At 30.0% G+C, this 9,376-nt stretch overlaps 1 pseudogene; it reads left to right on the top strand.

Moving 5' to 3' along the window:
* Nucleotides 1–2,970: 2,970 nt before the first annotated feature.
* On the top strand, nucleotides 2,971–8,323 carry LOC122850367 (annotated as a pseudogene).
* Nucleotides 8,324–9,376: the final 1,053 nt, after the last annotated feature.

Below are 9,376 nucleotides of genomic sequence, written 5' to 3'. Positions count from 1 at the left end.
TTAATTTAATACAATAAATGACTTGAATTTATTTTACACAAGCAAGAAAAATGCAGACCATGCGGTCGTAATTTATTACAAGTTAAAATTGTAAATGATTTAATGATTTTAAATTGATAATTTAAGTAACCAAATGTTACTTAAATATTATTAAGACAATAATTTAATAAAATAATCAATAAAATATTGAGTAAGGATAACTTACAGTTGTGCTGATTTGTAGAAAATAGTCTAAGTTTTTTAGAGCAATTAAAATTCGAAGAGGCAAAGTGCCTATGCTAGTTAGAGCTGGAAGAGCTGGTGTAGGTCAAGGAACTAACTCTGACCGAGTGACCGAGATCTAGCGATCAATCTCACTCGATACTCTCAGAACATAAGGGTAGGTGGGGATCCTTCGGGGATGTTCGGTTTTCCTCCTTGGTCCAGTTCCACTTTCCTTATGCCCAAGTGAAAAAAATATATTTATTGGAAATATAAAATAAATTTAATTTATATTTAAAATATATGTGAATTAAATTTGATTAATGTTTTAAAAAATATAAATTAAATTTAATACATTATTTATATTTAATTCATATGTAATCTATATCTATACAAAAAGTAAATTTATTTGATATTTTTGGAAAATATAAATTAAATTTGAAGTACATCCAAATTTTTTTTTTGCAATGTCGAAAAAAAAAAAATTTTAAGTAAATTTATTTTATGTTATGAAAAAATATAAAATACATTTACTTTGTAACATAATTATAGATTTTATATGAATTAAATGTAAAGTAAATATTAATAATTATTATAATAAATTAATTCACATATATTTAAATATAAATAAATATTTATATTTCCAATAAATATTCACTGAATATCATTAATTCCTATATTGGTTGGGGAAAATCTTAGGATTTTCCAACCTTAATTAAAATTATTTCTAATTGTCTAATTATGACATGAGTGGTACCGAGAGAATCCCTATATCTTTAGGATTCTGTCGATATCACTCATTATATTAATTTATATTTAATTTTCTTAATTAAAATTGGCGGTAGATGCGCTTGGCAATAGTGCCGGCTCAAGTAATTTGGTGGGGGTGCAAAACCTCTAGCTCCCTGAAATATAATACATTGACGGTCTATAAGATGGAGCTAGGGGTATTAAAAAGTACCCTGAATATTTAATGTAAAATAATATAAAGAAAAATGAAAAAGTTTGTGCGGCTTACCACCAGACATTACAATATAATTATTAATTTGATGAATATTAATAATTGCTTATTTAAATTCAAACAAAACCCGTATTTCCGACCGAAGCTAAAATAAATGTCTGTCGATTGCAACTTTATTAATTTATACACGATAAAATTATAACAAAAAAAATGCATTAGACACAAATTTTGACCCATATAAAATTCTACTTAAATACATCTTGGTATAGATTAAATTTGTTAATTATTCATTTGTATGCTAAACAGTTTCGAATCATGAATTTTCTATCAAAAGAAAATTTGTATTAGAAAAAATTTATTTCTTCTATTATTTGTCGCAAATAAAATTTGTAAAATAAACATTCGTCTAAAATCGATTCAAAGATTTTTTGATTTCTAAAAACTCAAAATTGTTTCATATAAAAGTGGGGAATTTGTCCCGGCCTTTTTTTTGTTCAGTTGTCAACTGACTCTGTCTCGCTTCATTCTACATAAGAAAAAAAGACAGAGAGATCTTTCATTTTCTCCTGGGATTCCCAAACACCCTCAAGCATTCTATACCTCTATTTTTGATCGCACGCGCGTTCCCCTGACAACTGTTCCCGAAGTTTACTTTTTTTTTTAATGAAATCAATTTTGTCTCTATTATAAATTTACCCGATAAATTTTACACTCATAAAATTTAAAATTTACTTGATAGAACTGTAAATGCAGTTTTACATTTTATAAGGTAAGTTTTACTCATAAATGATGTTGAAAGTACATATTTTCCATATGAATTCCTCAAGTACTAAAATATAAGTAAAAGTTACCGAATATTTTTCTCCGTGTAGTGGTGCCTTAAAGTCAAATTATGTATTCATTGTAAAAGAAATCTGAGTGCAACAAATTTGAAAAACATTGTGTTTCAATTAACAGCAGATGTAAAATGTATGAAATTAATTAGAAAATGCGATTCGTTTGGAACCATTACCACTGAAAAAATAAATTGCCATGACTTATCCATTTTTTAGAGCTATAATTTATTATATATCATATGAGTGTCTTCAATATTTACATAATTCTATTGTACATTTTTTTTCAAGTAAGAGTATTATTTATTTTACTATTATTACTATTGTTGCCAATGCTTATTTTCCTAACAAATTATTCACAGTATAAGCTAAATTTCAAGTTTCCAATGGCAATTCTATTGCTGCAAAGTATTTAGGTTTAAATAAATTGTTATAAATAGTTTTAAACGAAAGAAAATACAAGTTGTTGAAAATACAAATACTAATACAAAGAACTATTTGCTAATCTATGCCCAACGTTTCACAATAAAAAGTTTGCCCTCAGAAGTTCGAGCCATATGTGTTATGATACAACCAATCAACTCATTTTCGTAAAAACCTGTCCACTCATACGATTGAGAATACACACTATAAGCTTGCATGTGTTCGTCAAACTGTATGTCTATCAATAACTTGCCTACAATGAATACCTTCTTATCATTCATCGAAAAAATCGTTTTTACAAGTATAAATAAAGGACCATCATCTGAAGGAACCATTAAAAGACAATCTTTTTCGATTTCTTGACTTTCATAATGAACTTTTTTTAGTATGTCAACTGTATTTTTCTGAAGTTCCGAAGGTATCAAATTGTAAATGCTTTCATAATGCTCAAGTGATGGTAATATTATTGTTTCCTCCATTACTACGTCGTCTTCGGAAAGTTTCTGCTTTTGTAAAAAGCGATTGTTTAGTATCAACTGGTGTTTTATCGCAATGGTGCGTGATACATTTATGCGGCAAACTGTTGTTTTTGCAGTTTTCTTGTCTTCTTGATTTTTGTTTTCATACCGCATTGCACAAAACTTCCAAAATGGACCAAAATTACCAAAAACTGTAGGATAATGTATTAAAAGGTGATACTTGGGCTTCAAACGTCCGGGAAATAGCCGTTGCAATAATTTCAAATAATCTGCTATTTGATGAGAAAGAATATGTTCAGTTGACGGATGAAATATAGAACTAACAAGTGTCTCAAGAAGTTGGTTCAACTGAATAACTAATTGCCAATGTTTATTGTCATGAGGAATCAAAGAGCCGATTCTTAATGAAAGATGCCGAACAAAGCAGAGCATCTCAGCTGAAGACATTTTTATTTTCTTGAATTTAATATGGTCAGAGGATATTTCTGTGGGTTTATTGTGGGCATTTCCATAATCAAAACCTCGGACATAATTATTAAATTCAGTTAAAGTAAAAAACTTTTCAATGGTGATAAAATGGCCTAGAACGAGTGCCAAATGATATTGACAGATGCCTTCTAACATGTCATGCATAACATCGACAACCGTATTTTTTAATACGTGAAAATCTGTTATGTCATGAAATACACAATCATGGTTGACACCTGTTACTTTGAAATTATTTGTTTTTAAGTCTTTCTCGTGACTTTCTTTGGTTCTCATTTTACAATCTGATTCATAAAAAACCTTATGAATCTCTTTGTTATGAATATAGCAAAATCTACGGAAATAATTAGCAGTGAAACCTTCGACAAACCCAAATAGTTGATGTATTCCAAGATTGTTTCCTAAAACCAACACTAATTTAAAAAAAATTTTGTGAGCCATCTAGACTCGCGGGTTTATTACGTGTAAACATCTTCGGCGTGTTGTTGTAATTGAATACAATAATAATAAATACACATTTAAACAAATTTTTTTCATTCATTTATAAAAATATTGTCTGTCTTCATTTCATTTTTTTCCATTTTCATACAATTATTGTTGTTCAGTAATTTTCAATAATCAATGATTTTAGGATTTCGATATATCGATTTTTTGTTCCTAATTTTATGATAACGAGTGATAAAACACATGAAGTTTCTACTTTTTTTCTAAAAGAGTTCAAATAAAATTTTTTAATATATTCCGAACGGCTGGTAAAAATATGTAGGTATTGTTTGTTTGGCTATAATTAAGACTGAATGAAAAATATAGCTAAGGGAAAATTTAGCTATGGAAAAGATGTAGCTGAGGGAATAATTAAGCTGGTAAAATTATGTAAATATTGTGTGTTTAGTTATAATTGAGACTAAAAAAATGATTAAGTGGCTAAGTAAAAAATGTAGCTAAGGAAAAAATCTAGCTAAGGAGAAGATGTAGCTGAAAAAAAAACTAAGCCGGTAAAATTATAAAGATATTGTGTGTTTGGCTATAATTAAGACTAAGTAAAAGATCAAACGGCTAAGTAAAAAATGTAGCTAAGGAAAAATCTAGCTGAAGAAAAAATTTAGCTAAGGAAAAGATGTAGCTGAGGGGAAAATTAAGCTGATAAAAACATATTTGGCTATAACGGAAACTAAGTAAAAAGTCTAGCGGCTAAGTAAAAAATCTAGTGGCTTAGTTAAAGCTAGCGGTTTAAAAAAAAAAATTTAATATATCGAAATTTTTATTTTGACTTTCTTTTTTACTCGAAGAGTTTTATCGACTGCCATTATTATATTTGCAAAATATATATATATATATATATATATATATATTAGGGTGTTTTTTTTTTTTTTCGATATTTTTTTTTCTCTTCACCCATCTTTATACAAGTTTATACAACTCTAAATCATGCCCAGAAAAAATTTGAACTCAATTGAAAAATATTAGAGGTGGTTCAGGGGTCATTTGTTTTTTCCATTTAATTAACATGGGGTTAATACACTTCATTCACTATTTTGATCATGGAGGCTTTAATTTTCGACCATTCAAGTTCGCGTTGGTCTCATTTTATACAGTATTAAATTCTATAGCATATAATATTCATAGTTTTGATCATTTACAATTAAAAGAAATAGTGAAATAATGCTTTAAAAAGGTAGTATTTACAATTTTTCTGAAAAACAAAATTGTAAATGATCAAAACTATGAATTTTATATGCTTTAAAATTCAATACTCTATAAAATGAGACCAACGCAAACTTGAACGGTCGAAAATTAAAGCCTCCATGATCAACATGGTGAATGAAGTGTATTAAACCCATGTTAATCAAATGGAAAAAACAACCACCCTAAATATTTTCAATTGAAAATTCAAAACTGGGCATGATTTAGAGCTGTATAAACTTATATGTTGATGGGTGAAGAGAAAAAAAAATATCGAAAAAAAAAACACCCTAATATATATATATATATATATGTAAAGAGAATATATGTGAGAATATATGTCTATATTGATGAGATGAACATGTAGTAGTAGACAGCCGTTGATTACTTCATGACGATCTACGTTTGTGTCGGAATGTTTCAACGTCGATAAGCGTAACATTCCGACACCGAATAGAGCTTGCTGCCGACGTCAATCCAAGCGCATAGTTCGGAAATTAGCCTCGATCGATGTCGATTCAAGGCTGAATTTCTACCTGGGCAATAAAATAATTATCTTGATTTAAATATATTGTAACGAAATTTATTGTTTTGCCGGTTCTCGAAATAAATAATCAATAGAAAGAGCGTTTATGCTTTGATTAATTATTTGTTGTCGACTAAGTTGTTAATAATTCTAAGAATCACTGCTTAAACTCTGTAGAGGGTCAAGTCCGCTACGAGTGGTGTCAGTGTGGCACATGTTTCGTATGTATTCAACGTCCCGTAGTAGGCTTGATACGTTAAACCTCGACCTGTCGCAGTCTTCCCCTCCATCCGTCGAAAAGACGTATTCTCCAAATAATTATTATTATATTATTACCACTACGCAAGATGTATGTGATGGATACAACATCACCACACATAGATGTGTATGTGTGAGTTCACAAATAGATCGCTGTAAATAATAACAATAATGACAATATTGAGATGTATTATTATTGCAATGGCAACGTATATGTAAGACCAGGAGTTCTATTCTTGGTCTCGTATTGCAGAAGTTATTGCGTGTCCCGCAATAACAATTTGCCGACAAGAAATGTTCGTCGCGATAAAAAAACATCAAGGCGCTTGTTGTTGCTTTCATGTAAATGATACTTTTTTGTTATGTTTACATCTTATAACAAATGTAAGCAAACACTTTTTGTACTTTGCAATTGTAAATTAAATTTGTTAAATAAAACTGAAAGTAAAAGTTTATTCCAATTTAACAGAACAGAATGCTCCTATTGCTGCTGTACTTGTTGATGATGATTATCTTGAAGAGCAACGAGAATTAAGACGATTAAAGGCATGTGGCCACTAGCATGGTTTTTCGACCAAGTTCTATGCCATAGCACTTGTGTCACTATATCTAACTAGAAATTTACTAGAAAATGGCCGCCGAGGACTATGTTGAAAAAATGCTGCATGCAGCATTTTCAGCATAGAACCGCTAACTTCACACTAGTTTTTTTTGATACAGCCAACATTAAAAAAATACAACAACAATGGTTAGCGTTGTTAATAAATTTCTTTGTTTATATTTACACATGTATAGTACATATATATAATGATTGACTGTCAAAATATCAAATTGTCAACAAATAAAAAAGGTTATATTTTTATTTATCTTTTATGTGTTTGTAGGCAAGTTGGTAAAGCTGAAACAATTTCAAGAAACGATTAAAACGCCGCCCTATAGCCGTCATATGTGAACTTTTCCTTCCATAGCGCTATGGCATAGAACTTGGTCGAAAAACTATGCTAGTGGCCACAAGCCTTAAGAATTGCTCGTCGTGTTGAAATTAGACGTCAATATAATCCATTAAATGATTTGCCAGATGATAAATTTCATAATCATGACAGGTATTTTACGAACATGAGTAAAAATTAGAACTTGATTATTTTATTGTTCATTTAACTTTGTAGAGTATCAAAGAATTTTGTTCGTTGGTTATGTGGACGTGTAGAGCCTCATCTTGCTCATGATGGTCTTACGTCAACTATTCCAACTATTCACCAAGTAATTTTTTACATTTTTAATTATTGTAATTATATCTTTTTTAAGAATTTTAAATTTTTATTGTGCACACGTTTCAGTTATTGTGTAGATTAAGATTTTTGGCAGTTGGTAGTTATCAAGAAAGTGTAGGACAATTTATGGATTTTGGATTAACTCAACTAACTGTCAGTAGAATATTGTCTCGGGTATCAACTGCAATAGAATCATTAGAACATGAATTTATCATCTTTCCAAGAGAAGAAGAGCAACGTGAATTAATTTCCAATGAGTATGTGGCATTTATTTTGAATTAAAATCAAATGTTCTTTCATAAAGCTATCAAAAAATTTTTTTTTTTATTATTTATTATATAGATTTGAAATAATGGCTCATTTCCCTGGAGTTATTGGAAGCATTGACGGAACCCACATCACAAATATGCCTCCATCAAACGAAAAGTGGGCTTTTTTGAATTATAAACGATTTTATAGCCTTAATGTCCAAGTAACATGTGATCACAGAATATCATAACATCATTGGACATTTTTGCTGGAGCAGCTCATGACTCTCGGATAAGGTGTGGAAGTCCTGTCAAAGCAGAAATGGCTCGTCTTCATGCAGCAAATGTTGGTCCATATTTTTGACTTGGTAATAATTATCTTTTTTAAATTCAAAATACATTCGTTTTAGTTTAGACTTGATTTGAATAATTGATTCTAATTAATTTTGTGTACCACGGTTAAAGCTGATTCAGGATATTCATTAACTCCTTATATAGTATCTCCATATGAACAAGTTGTTATTGGGACACCACAAGCTGAATTTAATATACGTCATAAACACACTAGATGTTTAATTGAACGAGTCTTTGGGAAATTGAAAGGAAGGTGGAGGTGTTTAAAGAAAGAACGAACTATGCATTACCAACCTCGTGTTGCTTCTCGTTTTTTGAAATGCTGTGTAATTTTACATGATGCTTCGATAATTCAAAGGTACTTATCTAATTTTTCTTTACTAATTGTTAAAACATAAATGTTGCTTCATTTTCTTTTACAGAGATCCAGCTTATGTTGCTCCTTTACCAAATCATCGCAATGACATAAATGATGATATTAATAATGATGACAATGTCAACACTACTGGTTTTGATTACAATGTGGAATTAGATGATGAATTAGATGAAGGTACTGAATTAAGAGAGATGATCGTACAAACTTATTGTACTGATAACTAAAATACATAAAAATATTATTGGGTTTTTATTAAATAAGTTTTTGAATTGCCTAATAACTATTTATAAAAAAAATGAATTGTTTAACGTGCTATACTTCTTATTAGGAAGTTTCTTGCACGGTGCCTCTCCTTCTTTAAACATTTTCCAACCGTCAATTCCTACAACTCATTTTTGCGAGAGACATGGATGTCGACTTTGTAATGCGTTCAAACTGTACCCGATTCCTATTATAGTCCAGGGAAACCATGATAAACCTGGGCAGTACAGCCGGCTTGCGCCTACCACTCGATACATGGCGTCGGTTGTCGGGATCGAACTCGAGACCTCCTGTCTCAAAGCCCGAACCGTTACCGCAGTGCCATATCGTTGGTCTCCTAATAACTATTTATATTTTATTAATAAAAATATTTGATTTATTTATTGGTACATAGTTTTTGTTATTTTTAAGAATACAGAGTAGAAAAAGGGGTCTGGTTAAACATCTTAAAACAACAATAACAATCAGTCTTGATTAAATTTTGTTGAATATTGAAAAATAGAAAAATTAACATCATATTCATCCTAATTATCCCCATTTCAATCAGTTGCTGGAATTATTTGTTGATAATTTGTATCAACAACTGCTTGATTATCAAATTTATCATAATTATAAACATCGTCATCAGCGGATTCATTTATTTGTTCATAATCTGCATAAAAAACTTTTTTATCATTAAAATTATCATAATTATCAACATCTTCATCAGCTACTTCATTTACTTGTTGATAATCTGTATAAGAAACTTTTTCATCATCAAATTTATCATAATTGTTCCGTCGGAAAGAGAGGTAAGTGAGAAGAGAGAGAGAGAGAAAAGGTAAAATTTATTTGAGAGAAAATAAAATGAAAATGCAAAATAAAATAGAAAATAAAACATACAACACACTGAGCTAGCGTGTCTAATCCTCTGACGGCACGAGTCAATGCCGACTAATTCCGCAGACTGACAACGTTTGCCATTAGAAAAATGTTGCAGTTTGAGGACAATGAGGATTAGGCCGCTGACCTCGAAG

Source organism: Aphidius gifuensis, linkage group LG2, assembly GCF_014905175.1.
Source record: "Aphidius gifuensis isolate YNYX2018 linkage group LG2, ASM1490517v1, whole genome shotgun sequence".
Taxonomy (NCBI): Eukaryota; Metazoa; Arthropoda; class Insecta; order Hymenoptera; family Braconidae; genus Aphidius; species Aphidius gifuensis.
Note: the sequence above shows the minus strand (reverse complement) of the source record. Positions and strands in the feature narration are given on the sequence as shown.